The sequence below is a fragment of the Vicugna pacos genome, chromosome 3 (assembly GCF_048564905.1).
Source record: "Vicugna pacos chromosome 3, VicPac4, whole genome shotgun sequence".
Classification (NCBI taxonomy): Eukaryota; Metazoa; Chordata; class Mammalia; order Artiodactyla; family Camelidae; genus Vicugna; species Vicugna pacos.
Window position 1 is genome coordinate 108,434,687 of NC_132989.1, and position 19,536 is coordinate 108,454,222.

General features: G+C 40.7%; 1 long non-coding RNA gene across 1 annotated transcript; it reads right to left on the reverse strand.

The window, feature by feature from the left end:
* Window positions 1-11,358: 11,358 nt before the first annotated feature.
* Window positions 11,359-13,015, reverse strand: LOC140689986 (uncharacterized). Its single transcript, XR_012065143.1, has 3 exons — window positions 12,929-13,015; window positions 11,987-12,150; window positions 11,359-11,565 (listed from the first exon to the last, which is right to left on the reverse strand). It is a non-coding gene; the product is annotated as an uncharacterized lncRNA (long non-coding RNA).
* Window positions 13,016-19,536: the final 6,521 nt, after the last annotated feature.

The window sequence follows — 19,536 nt, forward strand, 5'->3', positions numbered from 1 at the left end:
GGTCCCATTCAGGTTCAGCTTTTGGCAGGTTCATGGAGTAGAGAATAGGATTGTCTTTAGAAAATACTTTTCTGTGCTCCTTCTTTTTCCTGATGCTTTTACTCTTCCCAAGGTCCTTCCTGGCAGTGAAACTGATTCAATAAACTAATTCAAAGAAGACATTAATGAAAAAGCTAGGTGCTAACAGTTAAAAATATACACTAGTTTCAAAGATAATGCCTGTAGAAGGCAATGCTCAGTCTGAAATCACATGAACTCAACAGTGGAATTTTATGCAGTTTATTTATATCATTGAGGTAGAAATATGGCGCCTAAGGCATTTTTACCAGAGTACCTCAAGTCATATAAACCAGCCATCTCTATGTTGTAATGATAGTCCAGTGCCTCCACTTTTCAAGTCTGGAACCAGAGTCAGCTCTGAAAGCCCATATAGTAGAGTAGAATTTTCCTGGTGGACCTCCCCTTAATCAGCTCACTGGGTTAACCAACACTCTCAAACCCACATGTGAAGCAGTGACTAGGACCCACAAAATGCTGAAAGCTCGGGACTAGCCGGCTCCCCTCGGGCACTGTTACTGAGTCCAGACTCATTCTGCTCGCTGCACAACAGCCCAGTAAATCAGGAGACGAGGTGTTGGGGCAAGGAATAGCAACTTTATTTGAAAAGCCAACAGACAGAGTGGATGGGGACTAATGTCCTAGGGAACCATCTTTCCCAAGTCAGAATACTAAAAGGAGAGAGGGTGTGGTTGGTCGTTGCAAGCTTCTTGGTGTCAGAATCCTTTGTCTTCACAGCTGTTCACATAGGTCAGGTCATGATGTCCCTGTAAACCCCAACAAGACAAATGTTACTTTCTATTCTGCAACATTTTTATCTTTATACGAACAGGAAAGTGTTATACCCTGAAAGGTCAGAGCCTTGAGAATGGACTATCCTATATATTTTAGGCTATAGGTAATATTCTTTTATATAAGGTGCCGAACCAGCATGACTAAGCACTGGAGAGCACAGGGTTAAAGCCAAAGGAACAGAGGTAATATGGAGTCGGATTTGTTCTTCCCCACTACAGTACAGCCACAACTTTCAGATGCAACCAGCTAGCTGTGTGTATCAACATTAACTATGTTTGTTCCCAAGTCTTTTTTATCAGAATTGAATTTGTTAACAAAGATTTTAATCGAATCAGATAACTATTATGAAAACCAACAAAATGTGAATGTGAAAAGATTACTTTCTCTATGAAAACACAGTTGAATACTGTGCAAAGATAAAATAAAAGTGAGAAAATAACAATTGTTGTCAAAGCAAATATGGGTAAAATAAGCATAAATGACTGACAGTGGGTAGGGGAAGGGCACCCTCCAAATCTAGGATTATGTGCTTTGATTGTCTCACAGACGTCCTTAAATTCTCCCTCCACTATCTGGAAACTGAAGTTAGAACTCATAGATAGTGTATCAGGGAATATTATTTACCCAAGAAAGATGACACTGTACTCAATCAGTAGACCCAAACTCAAAAACAAACAACTCCTCAGCCCTCCATCAAAAGACTGGCAAGATTGTAGCTGGTTATGTTTTAAATCAAAGAAATTGCATCACTTTTTAAAGTGATTCCTTGCCTTAATCTGCTTCTCCAATTAAATGAACAGCCTTTGCTCTCATGTGGCTGTCTCAATCACACTGGAAGAGAGGTCCTATAAACCCCTTAAAGTTATCATTAACCCAATATTTATGAGAACTATTCCCCCAGCAACTGGCTCTACTCTTGGCCCATTTCCTTTTCACTTTTGTTTCTCAAATTCCTAGCCTCCATAAGTTAGGATGAGGAGGGAACTTTTTGATCACTCTATTCCTTTTAGGTGTTACCATGTACCCCAGACAAATAAGGATGCTTTTGGAATCAGAGACCAAGGAAGGGGAAGTAATAGCACCAAATGGCTGAGAAAGACAGGCTGGCTTGGCAGGAGGTAAGGAGGAAGGTGAACGAAGACATGACTTCATTGGCTGTGATTGGAAGTTGAGAAAGAAAATAGTTTTATATTTTTAAGCTTCAATTACATTTACTCAATTTGGCTCCCAGTCTTGAAGGATCAGATCTAATTGGATCCAAAATTGACACTACAGGCTCCCTGCAAGCTCTTCAAATTCTTCCTTTTACTCCCATTCAGCCTAATTGATAAATTACCATACTTTTGATGTAGCACAAATGTTCAAAAATACCACAGCCCTGTCAATGCCTTTAAGCATAAGAAAAGTTCATCAGAAGGACCTTTAAAAATGGAACTAAAGGTAGAATAGTCTTGTCTGGGAAAGGGTGAAGTTAGCATCCTTGCAAAGCCTGTTCTCTTGGCTGGAGTGGAAACAAGTAAACCAGCATCAGCTCTCCAGAGTTCGCCCTCATCCTGAGCCATCCATCATCTGAATCACGTCTTCTTACCGTTTTGGCAATGCTCCCAGGAGTCAGCTAGCATGCACTATTGGCCTCATTTGTCCAAACTGAAGTTTTATAATTTTTCCAGCATTCAATACCAAGGTCCCAAAGTTGGAGCCCAGCTGATCAATAGGGACCAGGACACCAAGCAAGAGACCTGCTTCAGATCAACAACTAACTAGCGGACCCCAGCCCAGGACCACTCTGGAAGTCTTCTCCTTCTTGATGTGTCTTTTCTTGATGACATATTTATTTTTTAGAAAGTTTCCCCTGAAAGTAATTATCCTTCATTTATCTTCCTCACTGATTATCGTCTTAGATGATATTTAGTACTGAAGTCGTTTTTTTTTCATTGCTGAGTAGTATCCACTGCTTGTTTATCCTCCTGCGGATGAACGCCTAGACTCTCTCAAGTTTTCGGTTATTATGAATAGATATTCTGTGAATATACTTCTATAAATTTTTATATATATATATTTTCATCACAGCTTGTTTATCCTCCTGCGGAGGATACATCACAGCTTGTTTATCCTCCTGCGGATGAACGCCTAGACTCTCTCAAGTTTTCGGTTATTATGAATAGATATTCTGTGAATATACTTCTATAAATTTTTATATACATATATTTTCATTTCTCCTGGGTTAATATCTAGGCTTGGAATTTCTGTTTCTAAGGTAGATGTAGGCTTGGTGTACAAGAAACTGTCAGATCTTTTCCCAAAGTGCTTGTACCATTTTACATTCCTTCAATAATGTATGTGAGTGCCGGTTGCTCCATATTCTTACCCCAACCTCTAGTATTGCCCATATTTTAAATTTTAGTCCCTGTGGTGGATGTGTAGTGGGACAGGTGACTTTTAGAAGTAACCAATCTGTACTTTTTGGGTGGATCTTATTAAGTACCCCATCTCAGTTGCAGGTTTCTGTAAATTTATCACGGGAAGCACTGAAAATGGGGAAGAATGGTCCCATTAGAAGATAAACTTCCTGAAGACAGAGATTTACAGGTGGAGCGCATAGTAGGAGCTTAATAATATTTGTTGAATGATATGAATGCATAAGTGAATGATTGTGCATACCCATATTTCCTGAAATAAGGACACAGGGAAACTGTGTCTGTGAGCACATCTATGTAATCCTCTTCCAGGCTCTTCCCTGTCATGTTGCCAGCTGCCTTCCTTCACCCTCTGGGGTGTGTTTGTTACATCCAAAGGGTGTAGTCTAGTGTGAAGACCATTCTCTTCCTTTTCTTTTTGTTGCCAGTGTCTGAACTGAAGTATCCAGGGGCCCCTTCATCTCCCTAGGTCTCATCATCTTCACACATAAAACAGAGGGGTACGTTATCCTTGATTTCCCTCCCTCGTACTGAAGTGTAGTCATTCATATTCCTTCCTCACTCCACTTGAAGTCAAGATTCTCATGACAGGATGCTGTTTCTTTTCACTCTTTCCTTTGAGGATCTATGCATTAGGGATTGGGGCTCAGGGTTTGCTAAGAGGTTTGTGCACACTGAGAAATTTATGTTAGAAAATAAATAACATGGGGGACATTTCTAGCTACGAAATAATCGTAACTCCTCACGTTTTCTTTTAGCTAAGCCCTTTCCTTCTTTGTCATATTTCACAGTGGAATGAGGGATGCTATTTTCTCAATATAAAAGAAAATAACTTCTGGCCTTATACTGAAAGGAATAAACATTGTCATTTCTGGTAAGAGTTAATGGAACAGTAATAAACTTGACATTTATTTTAAATGTTCCCAAAGCTCCACTTACATCCCACAATTTGCTGCCTAAATCTAACTAGGACAAAGTTTACAAATCCAACGACCTCATAAGCAACATTCAATTTCGAAGTCATCAAAAACCATCACAAGGGTTAAGTAAAAAATGCTTTAGGCCTGCAAGTTCAAAGGGTAAGATGAAGCAATAGAAGGGTCAGGTGATGTTTAAAAACTGTGAGCAAAATGTAAGTATGTCAATAACTGCCATGTGCAAATTGTCTCTGGAATATGAAAAAATGCTGCTTTTGGAAGCATCTTATTCGCAAAGATGGCAACCTGTGTTTCCGGCAGTTGGCAACAGGATTACTGGAGCTTTGTTTTCGAGTGAGAACCCTCCTGTTTGAATGAGCAGAGCAGAGCCCAAGGGGTAATGCTTACCTTTAAAATCAGAGAATGTGGATGGTATGACACCAATGCTGCAAAATGTATTAAAATTTGCCTTTGGACCTAGAAAATGAACACTGCTTGTAACTCTTCCCTGAGTGATTAGGGATGGGTGGTTTCTAGCTCTTTCTGTACCCATAGGGTCTATTCCTCTCCCTTAAATCAAGCTTGTTAATTGGGTTCTCAATTCTTTATATCTTTACTAATTATTTTTGTTGCTTGATCAATCTACAATTGTTGAAAGTTTTAATTATTTTATTTAATTTTACTTAATTATACTTTACTTAATTTTACTTAATTATAATTCATTAAGTATTAATGTAATTTAATAATTATTGAAAGTTTTTTTTGACAAATTGACATACATACCCATACTTTGGAAAGATGGCTAATTATCTGCCCAAACCGGGGCTCCCCCTCATTGTGTAAGTTTGTCACTGGGCAGTAGTTGGCCACCAGGGGCTAGATTCCCCACCTCCCTTGAATCTAGGTGAAGCTGTACAACCAGTGCTCACCAATGGAGTGTGGGCAGAAATAATACATGTCTCTTCCTGCTCAAGTTGGTAAGAAGCAGTGCACCGTCTCCTCCTGCTCCTTTCCAGTCTGCAAGCCTGATGGAACTAAACAGACAGACCTTGGAAGCCACATGATAAATAAAGCAGAGTCACAAGATGTAAGGAGTCTAGAACTCTGAATTATCTTTGGAGGACAGCCATCCACCAATCAGGAAATAAACACGTCATGATTGCTACTGCATATCTTTGGGTTTGTTTGTTATGGAAGCTATCATTATCCTTTCTAAAACATGACTCCTGTTTTCAGCCAAAATGCATTACTGTCCCTAATGGTATAAGCTTTTGTTTCAGAATAACAACAACAACAAAGCCATTTATTAACTACAAAAGTAATACTAAATATATATATATATATATATATATATATATATATATATATATAATAAAGGAGTACTTATCTTTAACATACTCTGTCCTTCCTATCTAGTCATCTGTGAGCTTCCAGAACATTCTATTGTTCCCTCAAATTATTTTAGCATGACTTATCTCACTGTTCATTCAATCCTCTACCATCATCTTTTCCAATATTAATGCTTATGCTACAGATATTCCTAATACATAGGTCTCACAATTGCTCAATTTCTTCTTTATTAAAGAAGTTTTCATCTCCATTCCAGTTAAGATACTGAGTGAGACTGGCAACCACTCGAATCCACCAGTCACCAAGATACCATACTCTAGTTTTCTTTGTCTTCTTTTCTTCCCCCTTCTCTTGACCCAAGTATAGTAGTTCTGTCATGATGAATTCTAGTCTTTGACCCCATCATTATTATCCATACCTCTGCTTCCAATCATAAATGCTGAACTTCCAGCTCACCCCAATGGCTATTTCACTAAATGCTAAGGAACAGATAGAAGAATGAGATACTGAGTACCCCGAGTCTCAGGTCTCTAAAGGGGAAGGAGAGTTGTGATAAACACCCAGGATGAACAGCATGGAGAAATGCCTCTATGCCCTTTCTCTGTCTCTTTCTTGTGCTTTATCCAAATGAAGTCCAGAGTCCTCTCTCCAGGCCTGTTCCCACGCTGGGGGACATCCGGCTCAGAGCAGCAGGCCTGCAGGCTGTGTTTCTGGAAACAGACCTGGAAGTCCACACGTACAGCTCACTTTCTCCTGTACAGAGTGTGATGTGAAGCAGCTACTGACTGCTGTGGAATCAGCATTGCTCCAGATGGATCTAAGGTCCAGACTCAGGGGACTGTGTTTATGCAGGTGTAGGGTAGGGGTAGTAGGGCTTGCTGAATAATTTCTTAAGTCAAGGTGGAGCTTGCCCACCTTGCATGCCCCAACAAAGCATATCAGAAGTCTTGTCCGTGGAGGTAGAAGGTATACACCAGCCTCTAATTCTCATCTGAGTCCCTGTCTGATCAGGAGCCCAAGAATAAAGAAGGACAAAGTATAAAACTCAGACCCTGGCCTGAATATATAGCCTCAGAAGAGACACATTATATAAAAATCAATGTATTAGCCTGTGTGAGTATGTATATGTGTGTTATATGATATGGTAATAGCATATGTATTCATTGCTATGGAAGCAAAGAAAAACGAATGAATAAGCTAAAACTCCCTTTACTCAGGGATAGGTGGGATATAGGAAAGAAGAAAAGATCAAGAAAGACTTCCAAGATGAATAATGCCTGTGCTGAATCTTGGGAACATGAAAAAGTTAGCCAGCAAAGAAATGAGGAGGACTTATCAGGCAAAGGAAGAGCATGAGCAAAATATGGAATCAAGGGAAATCACAGCACTTTCAGGAATTTTAAGTAGTTTGGATATGACAAGGGTATTTGACAGGGAGTGGTTCAAAAAAAAAACAAGATGAAGAGACAGAGGCCAATTCACAGAGGCCTTTAGAACTAAATTTTTTCAAGTTTTGGTCTTGAATCATTAATGGACTGTGGATTCAATTTAGTGAGTCATGACCTTTTTAAAATGGAAAACTTCAGAGTATTTTTGCACTCAGTAAATCTAAATAATTTTTTCCATGAAACTTGGGTAGGGAAATTGGTACTTGTGTGTGTTTACTGGCTCATTGTGTAAAATGCATTTGTCATCATAAGGTGATGGCTCTCCTCTGGGGGATGGCCAATGAAAATTCTCCACCTTCTCCACCTTGAAGATGCCCACCACAGTCAATGAGTCCTATGCAGGACACACAGCTGCCAATCAGCTTGCTTGGTGCCTCCCTCTGTCTTCACCTAGCTAGCTATTTAGTGTGTAAAAGTAGTAAGCACTATAATCTCCAGGGTATTTTGCATCTTAAAAATAAGCCTCTGTCCTTAGTTCTAACTTACATCTTAGAAAATATCTTTTGGTCATCAATAGATGAACATCTCATGAATAAAAATATCATTGTTTCTTTTCATAAGTACAACCAATAGATCAGTAGGTTAGCACAGGAAATTATTTACATCCTGTTTTATTTAGGTGCTTTAATAATTTCTAAATCATTGTGCCTCACAATTGGACATATTTAAATAACCAAAAGTCATCAGATATTTGAAGAAAGCCTCCAGGACAAAAGCCAAAAGCCAATATCAACAAACAAACAAACAAAAAAAAAACAAAGAAGAAACAGAGGCAATCCTGAGAACAGAATGAATTTTGTCAACTGCAGTTAATATCCTTAGGAAGAGAAGAGAAGCTCTTATAACAGAGAAGAACAAACCTGACGCCATATTAGATCTCTAACCCTTGTGCGCCGTGGCCTGTGCTCAGTCCTGCTGGCTCTGCACCCCTGTAAAAGAACCTACAGCCCGAAATATACACGATAGCCCATTCTCAAGACTTTGAAGTTTAAAGGTATAACATCTTCTCATTCATGTAGAGATAAACAGCTGCAGAACAGAGAATAACATTTGTCTTGTTGGAGGCTTATAGGACCATTGTGACCAGACTTACATGGACAGCTGCAAGAACAAAGGATTCTGGCACCACGAAGTTTGCAACAACCAGCCATGCCTCCTCCCCTTTTAGCATAAAAGAAACCTGAATTCTAACCCAAGTAAAGTGGTTCTTTAGGACTCCAGTCCACCACCTTCTCAGTCTGCTGGCTTTCCAAATCAAGTCGCAACAACTCATCTGTCGATTTATCAGCTTGTCCTGCAGCAACCGGTACAAGCTTGGACTTGATAACACTATTAATCCATTAAAAGAGATGAAGTCATTAGAGAAAGAAAAATAGATGTTGGAAATAAAAAAGATGATTGGGGGGGGGGAATACTCAGGAGATGGGTTGAAAGATAAAGTTGAGAAATATCTCCAAACCAGATTAAAATTCTGAAACTACTATATATGTATAACTGGAATTGAACAATTGAATGAATGGGTGGCAGGTGGTGGGAGCCAGGTTCCTCTCTGCTGGAGTGGGAGGTTACAGATAAACAAGGGAAGGAGGCTGGAGTAACCCATGAGGTACTGGATTAGTTGGAGACATCAGTATGAACACATTTTTAGCTTAATATAAAGACAGATATATATATATATATAAATATTTATAAATGTATGTATATACAAGGGTTCAAATATACACAGGTATTTCCTTGCTCTGTTGGCTGAAAGGACCACCTAGAAGCAAAGGAAGCCTAGTAGAACAAGCACGCCTTACACTCAGATCTTGGTTTCCAGAACCAAGATTAAAAAGAGAATCCTTCACTAAAAGAAAGTATGCCCCTTACAGACATGGCTGATTTTAGCACTGACGTAGGGACTGCACAATATGAAAGTGGAGCGTATTCTTATAGCGCCAGGAAATAGGAAGTGCTGTGAAAAGGACGTGGAAGGGGTGTGTCAAAAGGACAGTTGCCACTGCAAGTCTCAAAGGACAAAGCTGAAGCAATTTAAGTAACATAATAAAGTAGCATTGGATTATAATCCAAATTAGTAAATAAATATCCAGGAGTACATACTCTTACATATGATAGATAGATAGATAGATAGATAGATAGATAGATAGATAGATAGATAGACAGACAGATGACAGATAACAGTAGACAAATCTCTCATGTGAAAATCTGAATAATTTATGTACCTGTTCCACCCTTAGGTATTGGAGGAACATAACTATCCTTTAAGTTTAGGTGACTCATAAAAACTTTCTGCCAGAGTGTAATATGAAAGGAAGTCACTTTTTGGTGTAGAAATCATACATAAAAACCCCTCTGTCCTTCCTGTCTTGTCACCTATAGGTGTGTAGAATCCCCTGCAGAGCCGGTAATCTGACAGTCACCACCTCAGCCTGGTGATGAGGTTAAACTCAAGAGCCAGAATTCATACTGACAGTATGTACCCATGATGCCGTGTGCTGAGAATGGCACGTTCTCCCTCCCCGCCAGGAACTCAGAACTCCATTCAAATCATGAAAAAAACATCAGATGGATCCCAACAGAGGGACGTTCTACAAAATACTTGACCAGTTCTCCTTGAGTCTGTCAATGACGTCAAAACAAAATAAGGAAAGTCGGAGAAACTGTCACAGCCAAGAGGAGCCCAAGGAGACAAAACTAGATAAAATGTGGTGTCCTGGATGGGATCCTGGAACAGGAAACTAATATTAAGTAAAGAGCTAAGGAAATGTGAATAAAGGATGAATACCGATCAATATTGGTTGATTAATTTTGACAAATGTACCGTTACTAATGTAAGACATTATCAATAAGGCAGAGTGAGCATGCAGGATTTGTAAATTCACAGTACTAGGTTCAAAACTTTCACGTATATCTAAAACCATCTTAAAATTTAAATTTAAATTAATTTTCTTTTTAAAAAATCCTAGAATGTAGGTTATAGGGAAGACCTGTGGTTGGTATCTTACCCAATGCTGAGACATAATTAAACATTTCCAGTGTAATAAGATACAGGGCCTTTGTTTTAGAATTCATCTAAAAATGCTGCAGTATATTCAGACTTAGAATTTATGGGGACACAACACACAACACACAAAGTGTACTAACTAAACAAACAAACAAACAAACGAGGCCCTTAACACCACTCTGCAGAGAAAGTGTTGTAATGAAAAGCCTAGGACAATATAAGATAACCAAGCTTCTGGGCTAAATTAGGTGAAGTGCATTAGACAAGCCTCCGGGCTTGGATTCTAGTTTGTGTGATCTCGGCTAACACATCAGACACCTCCAGGCCTAAAGATTCCCAATCTGAACAATGGGTGAGATGATCTTAAACAATTCCTAATGTTCTTTAACCTTCTGATCACCCAGAAAGCCATCAAGGGTTCTGTGGAGAACCAAGAAGTACCCTGACCTCGTGTGCAAAGGGCTTAGGTTAGAAAGTGGAAAATAACCTACCGACAGTAAGAGTTGATTGGCTTGAATGGGGCCATTTTTAAGTGTCTTCAGGAATAATCTGGACATTTTATGACTTTGTACCCAAACGTTTTTATCAGAAACAAAGAGGACTGGCTGACTGTGGACATTGTTTTGCCCCTAAAAGCCCCAAAAGGAAATACATAGCAGAATTTCAGAAGGTTTCCAAAGAATACCCCAAAACCTTCACATCTCAAGCCGCATTTGGTTTTAGTCTAAAAATATTTACCTTTCTTTTTTCGATATTGCCTTCGGTCTTCAGTGTAAAGAGACCTGAAATACGGACTGTCACCTCATTTGACGTTTGACTCCTGACGGGTCTCAAGCGTCACCACTCCCCCTTCTGCGTCTGCCCCCTCCCCATCTTGGCCAGCTGATAGGAAAGGCCAGGTGCTCCCCTCTCTGACACCAGTGGGAGGTTCAAACCGAACAAGCTCTGGGACTCAGGTGGAAATCCTCGCCTCTGCTACCTCCTAATACAGTGAAAAGCCACGCTGGTCTCCTTTCCCTGCTCTCTGAAGCCAACTTTGTACCCACTTGGGAGCCTGCCCTGCTCTCCCCAGAAAGCCTCACTGTGTGAGTGATAAAACTTCCCACACCCTCTTGCTGCTTGTGTGGTATCATCAGCCCCCACATCGAAACCGCATTTTGGGTGGGATTCCATCCTGCTTTTACCAGGTGACCGCAAGAAAGGGGAACTTTTCTCTCTTTTGTTTTCATGAAATGAACAAGACCGACTCATTTTCCAGGTGATTCCCACTTACAATTACTGTACCATCTCATAAATCATCCTGACAGGCCCGTGCCTAGAGGTAAATGACAATAGTAAGTCATGTGTTTTAGAAAGAAGACACCCATCTGTTTAAAGCGCCCATTTGGGTCTTGACACAGGTTTATTTAGTTAGAACAAGAGCAAGACGGCAAGTCCATTTCCATCTGTTAATAGACAAACACTAGAAGGTCCTTAGAGACTTACAGACAGTCTGTTCATAATGTCGGCCGGATTCAAGACAACCCATCAGTCCGGAATGAAAAAATTTCCAAGGGTCTGATCATTTGACAGAAACTCTGACAAAGAAAGGATTAGATTAGGCTTTAGCCCTCAGGATTTTTAAAATAGGAAAGAGCACAGCTGCATTTAGATCATCAGAGAGTGTTCATTATTTAGCAACTCCTTTTAGAACTGTTTGCACTACAGGTGCAACAAGAGAATGTTAATTTTATCTGCCAGGGCATTTCCATTTTGTATACGTGTGTGTCATATGATTCTTTCTTAAAAGCCTAGCTTGAAAAGCTTCAGTTAAAATGTTTCTATTGAGGTAAAACTGGGGCAAAATATTTTTATTCTTGTCCATGGTCAGTAGGGTACTCTGCTATGTATGTAAAGCAGAGAATTTTCTCATTAATATTTCTAAGCTCTGGAATGTTTCCGTTTTCAGCTGGATTAAAAATAAAAGACACCATAATAGCCCCAACAAAGTATTTCTACCGGGATAAGAGTAATAAGGGACGGAAGGCGCTCCACTGGGATTATTGAATTACATCCATGGAAAACCACCAACGCGATCCAGGCGACATTCAAGTTTGCCGTTAAAAGTAATATCTGGTTGCCTTGTGCTGAGGTCAGGCTAATCTGGATAAGAAAGAAAAATGCTGTAAAAAAAATAAAAGAAAGAATGAAAAGAAAGACAATATTCCCCTTGTTGGCTTGTTCCTTAGATTGGGGCCCGTCCAGTCTATACACCCTGCTGCTTCCTGCTGGCGTGGTGGGAATCAATCCACTCTTTGTAGATATTAAGAAATTGTGGAGGCATTAAAAAGGGAAACCCTGAATAGATCTAATGTAGTTGGAGACAAAGGATTTAAGTGATTTAGAGGGAGAGGGCAAGAGGAAAGCTGGTCAGGATCTGGGGTGGCTCGTCTCCCCTTGGAGGGAGCTGGGGACTATGAGGTCACGTAGGAGCCCAGAGATCACTCCTTTTTCCACTACTGTTAATGTTGTATGTCGCCAACCAAATGCAAACAATTGATTTCACTTAGGACTAAATTGAAAGGGGATTTTTCATACCGAGCAGTACCCTGTGGGCCTACTGCCTCCCCAACTTCTGCCTCTTGTTTATAGAAAAGCTGTTCTCCCAGGCCTCCCTGAGTCATTGAAGAGCAGGCTCAAGCTATTGATGAGGACAAGCCTGCAGGCACTGGGGGATGACAGTGACTCTGACCACCTATCTCAACGATTAACTGAGATAATTCTTCATTTCCCTTTAGATCTTTCAGGGCTGAAGAGAATCTTTGCGGATTTTTTTGCGGGGTATGTGGGGTCCACCAGATTGCAGCCATTCTGGTTAGAAGCAACTTTCCTTCTTGTTACCAAGCTGTTGCCCCCAGGATCATGCCCCTGTGCCTTCCTCAACTAAACAATTACTCTTACCTAGGTCTCAGGAGGCAGTTCCAATGAAACAAAATAAGAACTGCTTAGAACCCACAGAGTCCAAGATGGTGGAGAGTTTGACTTCCAGTGGACCTTGAGCCTCATTATGTGCTCATTGCAATGTATTAGCATGCTAAGTGACACACCCACCAACGCCATGACAGTTGACGATTGCCATGACAACAACTGGAAAAACCCACACAAGGGCTGAGAAGACATGCAAGGGCTGATTGTCTCCACCCACACCCAGAAGGAGGACATAATGGCAGAAGCCTCCTGTAAAAGTCTACGTGGCCTGACCCGTCCAGAGCTGTCTCTACCAGCCAGCTTGTCTGAGGGCTCCCGGCTCAAGCGTTTCCTTTCCCTGCTCAAGCGAATTTTTTTTCCTTCTCCCTGCTCAAGCACTCTCCTTCCTTTTCCTCTTTTGAGAAATAAAAGCAGCCTTTTCATTTTGCCTCCAGGAACAAATCTTTCACAGCCTGCGTCAAAGACCCACACTTTGGTGGGCCTCCTAATTTAGGGGTCTCACTGTCTGCTAACACTGTAACAAAACACCTGAGATGCAAAGCTTCTTAAATGTTCCACTTTTAATTAGCCTTTGTGTGTGTCTGTGCCATTTACTCATCCTGCATGCGGTTGTGGGGATATAGTTTCCTTCCCTTTTTGGGGAACGCAAGCTCTGTATACCTCAGTATTAAGGAGCACATCTATTTTAGCTCCAAGGTACAAAACTGTTTTAATGATGATTTAACCTTAAGCCAATTTTGACTGTTAAAAGGTTTCATTCCATACTAGAGAATAAAACTGAGAAGACTTTTTTCTTTTTAAGTGAACGACCAAAACATCATTTTGCTAAAGCAATAAACCTCAACTGTAAATCATGCCACGCTGTAAGTAGGTCACTGAAAACTAAAATGATATCAGATGTAGTCTAGGATTTCAGTTCAGTAAGATTATCTTTTTGTAATTGCTGTAAAAAAAACTGTTTTTACTAAAAGCTTGGGGGAACGTTAGAGTGTTTTTAAAGCTATGTTATAAGCAGAAAATTATTCTTCTCACGCCAAGTATTTATAAAAGCCCATCGGTTTACCTTCCTGCTCTAGTAAAGTTGTACACTGGATAGAGTTTTACTGACGTAATACGCTGTGGGTCCTGTGGTGCCAGCAATCATTATTATTTCTTTTAGGGGTAATAATAGTATTTTGTTTATGAGAGAGTGAGAGAGAATCCTTATCTTTCAGGGATACAGGCTGACACGTTTACAAATTTTTTTTAATCGAGTTTTATTTGATCCAACAGGTATTCAGGGGGATTACGTCCAGGAATTTTCCCTGACTATTCCTCCTCACCCTCTCCCCAGCACCTAAGCTTCCCCGCCGTTACATCTCAGTGATACCTTTAAAACATCTCTGTCTCTGCACCTACATGTTGCATGGCAGTCTCTTTATGTGAGTGTCTTTGCCACTAGGCTGAGCATCACAGTAAGTCAGGTCATAACTGACTTGGTATCCCCAATGCCTGGCATGTGGGGTCTCAGCAAATGAGTAAATGCGGGAATGACTCATTAAAACCAGTATTTTATTTCCAGCAATATATGCGTATCACGGCCATGGAGGGTTTTTTCTCTTTTTCTCCACTTTATTGAGGTGTAACTGACAAACAAAATTGTAATGTATTTAAAGTGCTCAATGTGATGATTTGATATAGCTGTTGAGTTTTGAACTCTCCAATGTAGGTACTAAAGGGTCTCTAATTCCCAGGCAACAGAACCCCCACAACAGCTTTCACGCTCACTGTTTAGACATGTCCTCCCCGAAAGAGGCAATGATTAATGGTAATAATAACTAACTTTTACAGCCCAGTTCCTACAGGCCAGGCTCTGTTCGGAGCACTTCACGTGTTTCAAACCACATTTCACAATAACCTATGATGTAAGATCTATTGCAATCATCCTCCATTTAGAGATGACAATTCCAAGGCACAGAGACGTGGGCAAATGCCTGAGATCTCATCTTGTAAGAGCGGACCTGGAATTCATGCCAGGAAGTCTGGCTCCAGAAGATCTTTGCTCGACTACGTTCAACAGCATCCCTAAGATGACCAGATTCCTGCTAACCTAGTACTGTGGACTTCACAGAAAACAGCAATTCTTAGCCATGGCACTTCCAAGCACCTGGTTCATAAGTTATTCATCCCAACTAGAAAACACTCGTAAATAAATGCCACCTTAGGAAGATAAATCATAAGTATATCGTTATCAGAATAACTTGACTTTCTTCAGTTATTTAGTCGAGTCAATCAAATCGCTTCACACTTGAGTCCAGATTTTTGCCCAGATGCTTAAAGAGTGTCTTGGCTTAGGATGAGATCAGAAGTGGCACTGACCCCATCTGTCAGACATCCGTCATCTGGCTGGGATCAACACCAGACTCCTGATTTAGCTCTTTCCTTTCCACCTCTTGCCCCCAGATGGGTATGCCTCCTTGTTTGGAATAACACCACAGTTAATCAAGGTTACAAAAACACTGAACATTCCTCCCTCGTTGGAGGAATTTGGGGTTGGTCAAAATCATTGTTGAACAAAATATCCAAGATAGAGTGGGATAGAATTTACTTGACCCCTTTATCTTCCCCCCGAGGAAGAAAGAGTCTGACTCCAGGATTCTTGGCTCGACCATTACTCAAGCCACAAATACTCCAGTTATCCAGTGAGTCAGCGGCCTTCAACCACACTTTAAATAAAGGCCTTCTATCATGATATTTTTCACATGTGTTTTACTCCCAGTTGTGTACCCTATAAATGCTAAGCTGTTGAAATGACTTTCCTCATTTCTCTCTGTAGAGATACACCCAACAGTCATTTAGGAGGGTTCTTGCCTCTTCTCTGCTAAGACCCAAACATCAAACATTCTAGTTAATTCAACGGTAACCAATTCTAACATTACTCATTTTCTCTTTTTCTTTTTCCTTTTTTTGCATGTATTTATTGTGGTAAAATATGTGTATACATAAAAAGTACCATTTTAGCCATTTTTAAGCGCACACTGCAGTGGCATCAAGTATGTACTTTGTTGTGCAACCATCACCACCATCCATCTCCGGAACTGGTTCCGTCTGCCCAAACTGAAACCCTGTCCGCATCTTCCTGCCTAGTCCCTAGTGATCAGCTAGCTCCTTTCTGTCTCTATGACTTTGTCCTTTGCTTTTTTTGATGTTTTCAATAAAGGCGATAATCATTAGAAGAGTAATGCGTTACTAAAACGAGAAAGCCTCTATCTTTTTATACTTAATTTTCCATTTTTCAACGTTCAATTATTAAATTTACAAATGCTGTTGGTTCTGATTCTGTTTCAGTCTACTTGCCCACCAGACTGCCTTGGGTGCCTTTTAATGGTTCTTAATCAGTTATAGGGCAGGAAAGAGAAAAGGGCTTTCTTCATGGACACAGTTTGCCACGGATCATTAAGAATTGTCTACATTTGAGGCAGTTGATTGATTTCCCATGAAAAGCTTTACCCACTTATTTATGAAGCTCTTTAATAAATAGCATTGTCCCTTCCTCATATGTCTTTGAGCAATTACATCAGAAAACAGGCAACATAAAAAACCTCAGAAGGGGATAATCAGGGAGAATTAGTCAGAAATGAGCAACCAGTAAAGCAACTTCTCAGCCCCCGAGGGCAAACGGTGAGGCAGAGGACGGCTATTGTTCTGTGCTAAAGGCCAAGAGAACCCCAGGCAGCACCTGGTTTCCAAGGCAGAGGGGCAGGTCCCGGAGCCCTGCAGCCGAGCTCACATGCTTGACTTTGGGCCTGAAGAACAAACTCCTTAAGAAAGAGTCCTTTTTCGCTCTCATACAAATAGGGGGGGAAAAAAAGAGTTTGGATGGTAAAAAATCTATCCTAATCCCAGATCCCTCTGCTCTGTCAAAAAGTAGAAATAAAAAGGGGGTTGGGAGCCAGTGAGGAATAGGGGTGTAGCTCTCCAGTGAGTTTTCAAGGGTCTAATTTTATAAAATGCCTTTTATTATCATTAGTGATTTGTTTTAGAAAGTATCTCTCACTCCCAAATCCTGGAGTGACGCTACATGTACTTTTAAGGTCTTTAAACAACCTTTCTATGAGTTGTGTTTTATTAAACACACACACACATATGTAGCACATTAAGTATCATTTATACGTGGTGCATGTGGGTACGAGCGTAGAGAGAGACCTAAAAAGTGGATTCACAAATGAACCACTGTTTCTGGCTGTTACCCTCTTACTAAGCAAACTATGAAGAAAGAGGACTTCTGCCTCGGTGAAATTCTCCTTAGGATAAAAGGCCACACATCGATCATTCAGTAGTCCCACAACCCCTTCAATTTGGTCCTGAGAACATTCCTGATGGGGTAATTACAGGGGACTGTCCATGAGAGCAGTCTCTGCTCCCCGTTCTACACGCTAATTATCCTTCCAAGGAGCGGGGTGTTGCCTGGAGGTTCTTCCATCCAGACCCCCCCAACCACTTTCCTCAGAGGAGAGCATTCATCTGTTCCTTCCAGCCCAGGCCGAAACTATCTTGAATAGCCTGACTGGAGACTCTTGACAAGTCTGAAAACAATCGAATTTGTGGTGTGACTTTCTCCCTGGAAAGCAGAGAGAAGAGATTTTACAGAGATTTCAAACTCCTTTCCAGTGACAACGCCAAAGAGCCATTGCTCTTGAAAAGTGATCAAAGTCCCAAACAGTTTTATAGTAAATCTGTCACCCAGAACCACCAAACGCTCATTGAAATAAAACAGAATCTCTGGGGGGGGGGGGGGAACAAAACCTCACCAAGCAAACTAAAAGGACAGAAGGATGTGATGACAAAGCTTAGAGCCCTTAATCTTTTTAGACAAAACAACAATAGAGTTCACGTCAAATATTTCCATGTTTCTTCCCTGGACTGGTCCCACCTAAGCTGTTTCTGTCTTCTGGAAGTGGTTCCCCCCACCCTCTCCTTGCTTATCCTAACATCTAAATGTAACCTCAAAGAGAACACAGTATCTCAAATCCCAAATGTTGTTCTCTGTTAGACCCTGTTCTCTCTCCAGCTGAGAAGTTCATCATATCCTAATTTAGTAGCTATTCTTTTTCAAGTTGCAGTAAACATCATAATAGACACAAACACACAGCTTGCAGGTAGTGAGAACATCGCTGCCAAAAATATCACAAGCGCCCCGCTGGCAAACTTCCTTTCTCTGACTTCCTTCAGTATTTCAGGGACGTGTGAGCATTTGCCTTCCACGTGACAAAGCACACTGCAGTCCTTCATGGAGTTATGTCCCTCTCGCTTTCCTGCTCAATCTCCTGTGTCTGTGGCTGGAGGCTGTGGGCCAGTGACCTGGGCTCACCACTGGTTCAGGGCTGAGTGTCCATTAAGGGGAGAGAAGAGGTTGTTTGTAAACGGAGTCTGCCAGGTTAAGTGCCTTGCTCCGTAAGATGTAATGAGTATCCAATCGACACAGAGATCAATTGTTAAAATGGTTTATTGGAGAACAGAACATTAACAGCTTTGGAAGAGAGGAGAAAATATCTCCCTTCTCCCTCCCAGCTGTCTGGCAGCAAGCGCCCTGATTCTGCTTGGAGAGGACAGAGCACAGCCCAGGGACCATCTCCCACGCCCTGGATGTCGCAAAGCCCCCAGCCTGGGCTGCAAGACAGAAAAGGGATTTATAAGCAACACATTTTAAACCTTTTAGATTTTGCTATTCCACTTACTTGAAGCTCTTTAATAAGAAGCAAAATATAACTACTTTTAAAAAGTTCTCTTCATGTGTATCTCAGTACACAAGTACAGCCAAAGACAATTCTGTCTTCCTGTAATTTTAAATCTGTAAATTCTTGGAAGTTATTGTAAATTCTTGGAAGCTGGAGACTAAGACTAATTGGTCTGTATGATCCCCAGGGTCTTGGCAGAATTATTTGGTTGGTTCTGAATTAATCTTTCTTTTGTTCTTTTAAAAAACATTGAAACTTTTCCTTTTCTTGTCCATTTCCATCAATTTCCTCTTCTTTCAATTCTGTAGCTCTCTCCTATCTCTGTTTTCTATCTTAATTCCTCTGCACACATATCAACCCATCTCTCTCCTTTTCTGTCCAATTTTTATTTTACAAGGTGTCTGTCTTCTAGAATTAACTCAAGCTTTCAGAGTAGGTCCTGAATTTATGATAAAACAAGCAGATGCTTATTGAAGAAATTGATGAATGAGTGAAACTGCCATCCCTTCAGATAATTTGGGTCCGCTCCAGACTCAACACAGTAGAATGAGAGGCAAAAGTAGTGGAAAAGTGAAAGAGAAATGGATTCTCGCCAAAGAGAAATGGAATTCTGTTGGGAGAGAAGACTGGCCACTGCCCCTCTGTTCGCTTCTTCTTGACTAATGGGAAGGGGAGGGGACTGGATTGTTGAAATAACTGACAGATCATGCCCAGCTGCAGGAAATGAGCAAACACATAAGAAAAACATTCCCTGAAAGAATAATGACAGAAAAAAATCGCCATATGCCAAACAAAAAAGTTACCAGCTCTCCAGGAAAAACCCATTCATAAATGGAAACAAATTAGTTGTATCTACTTAACAAA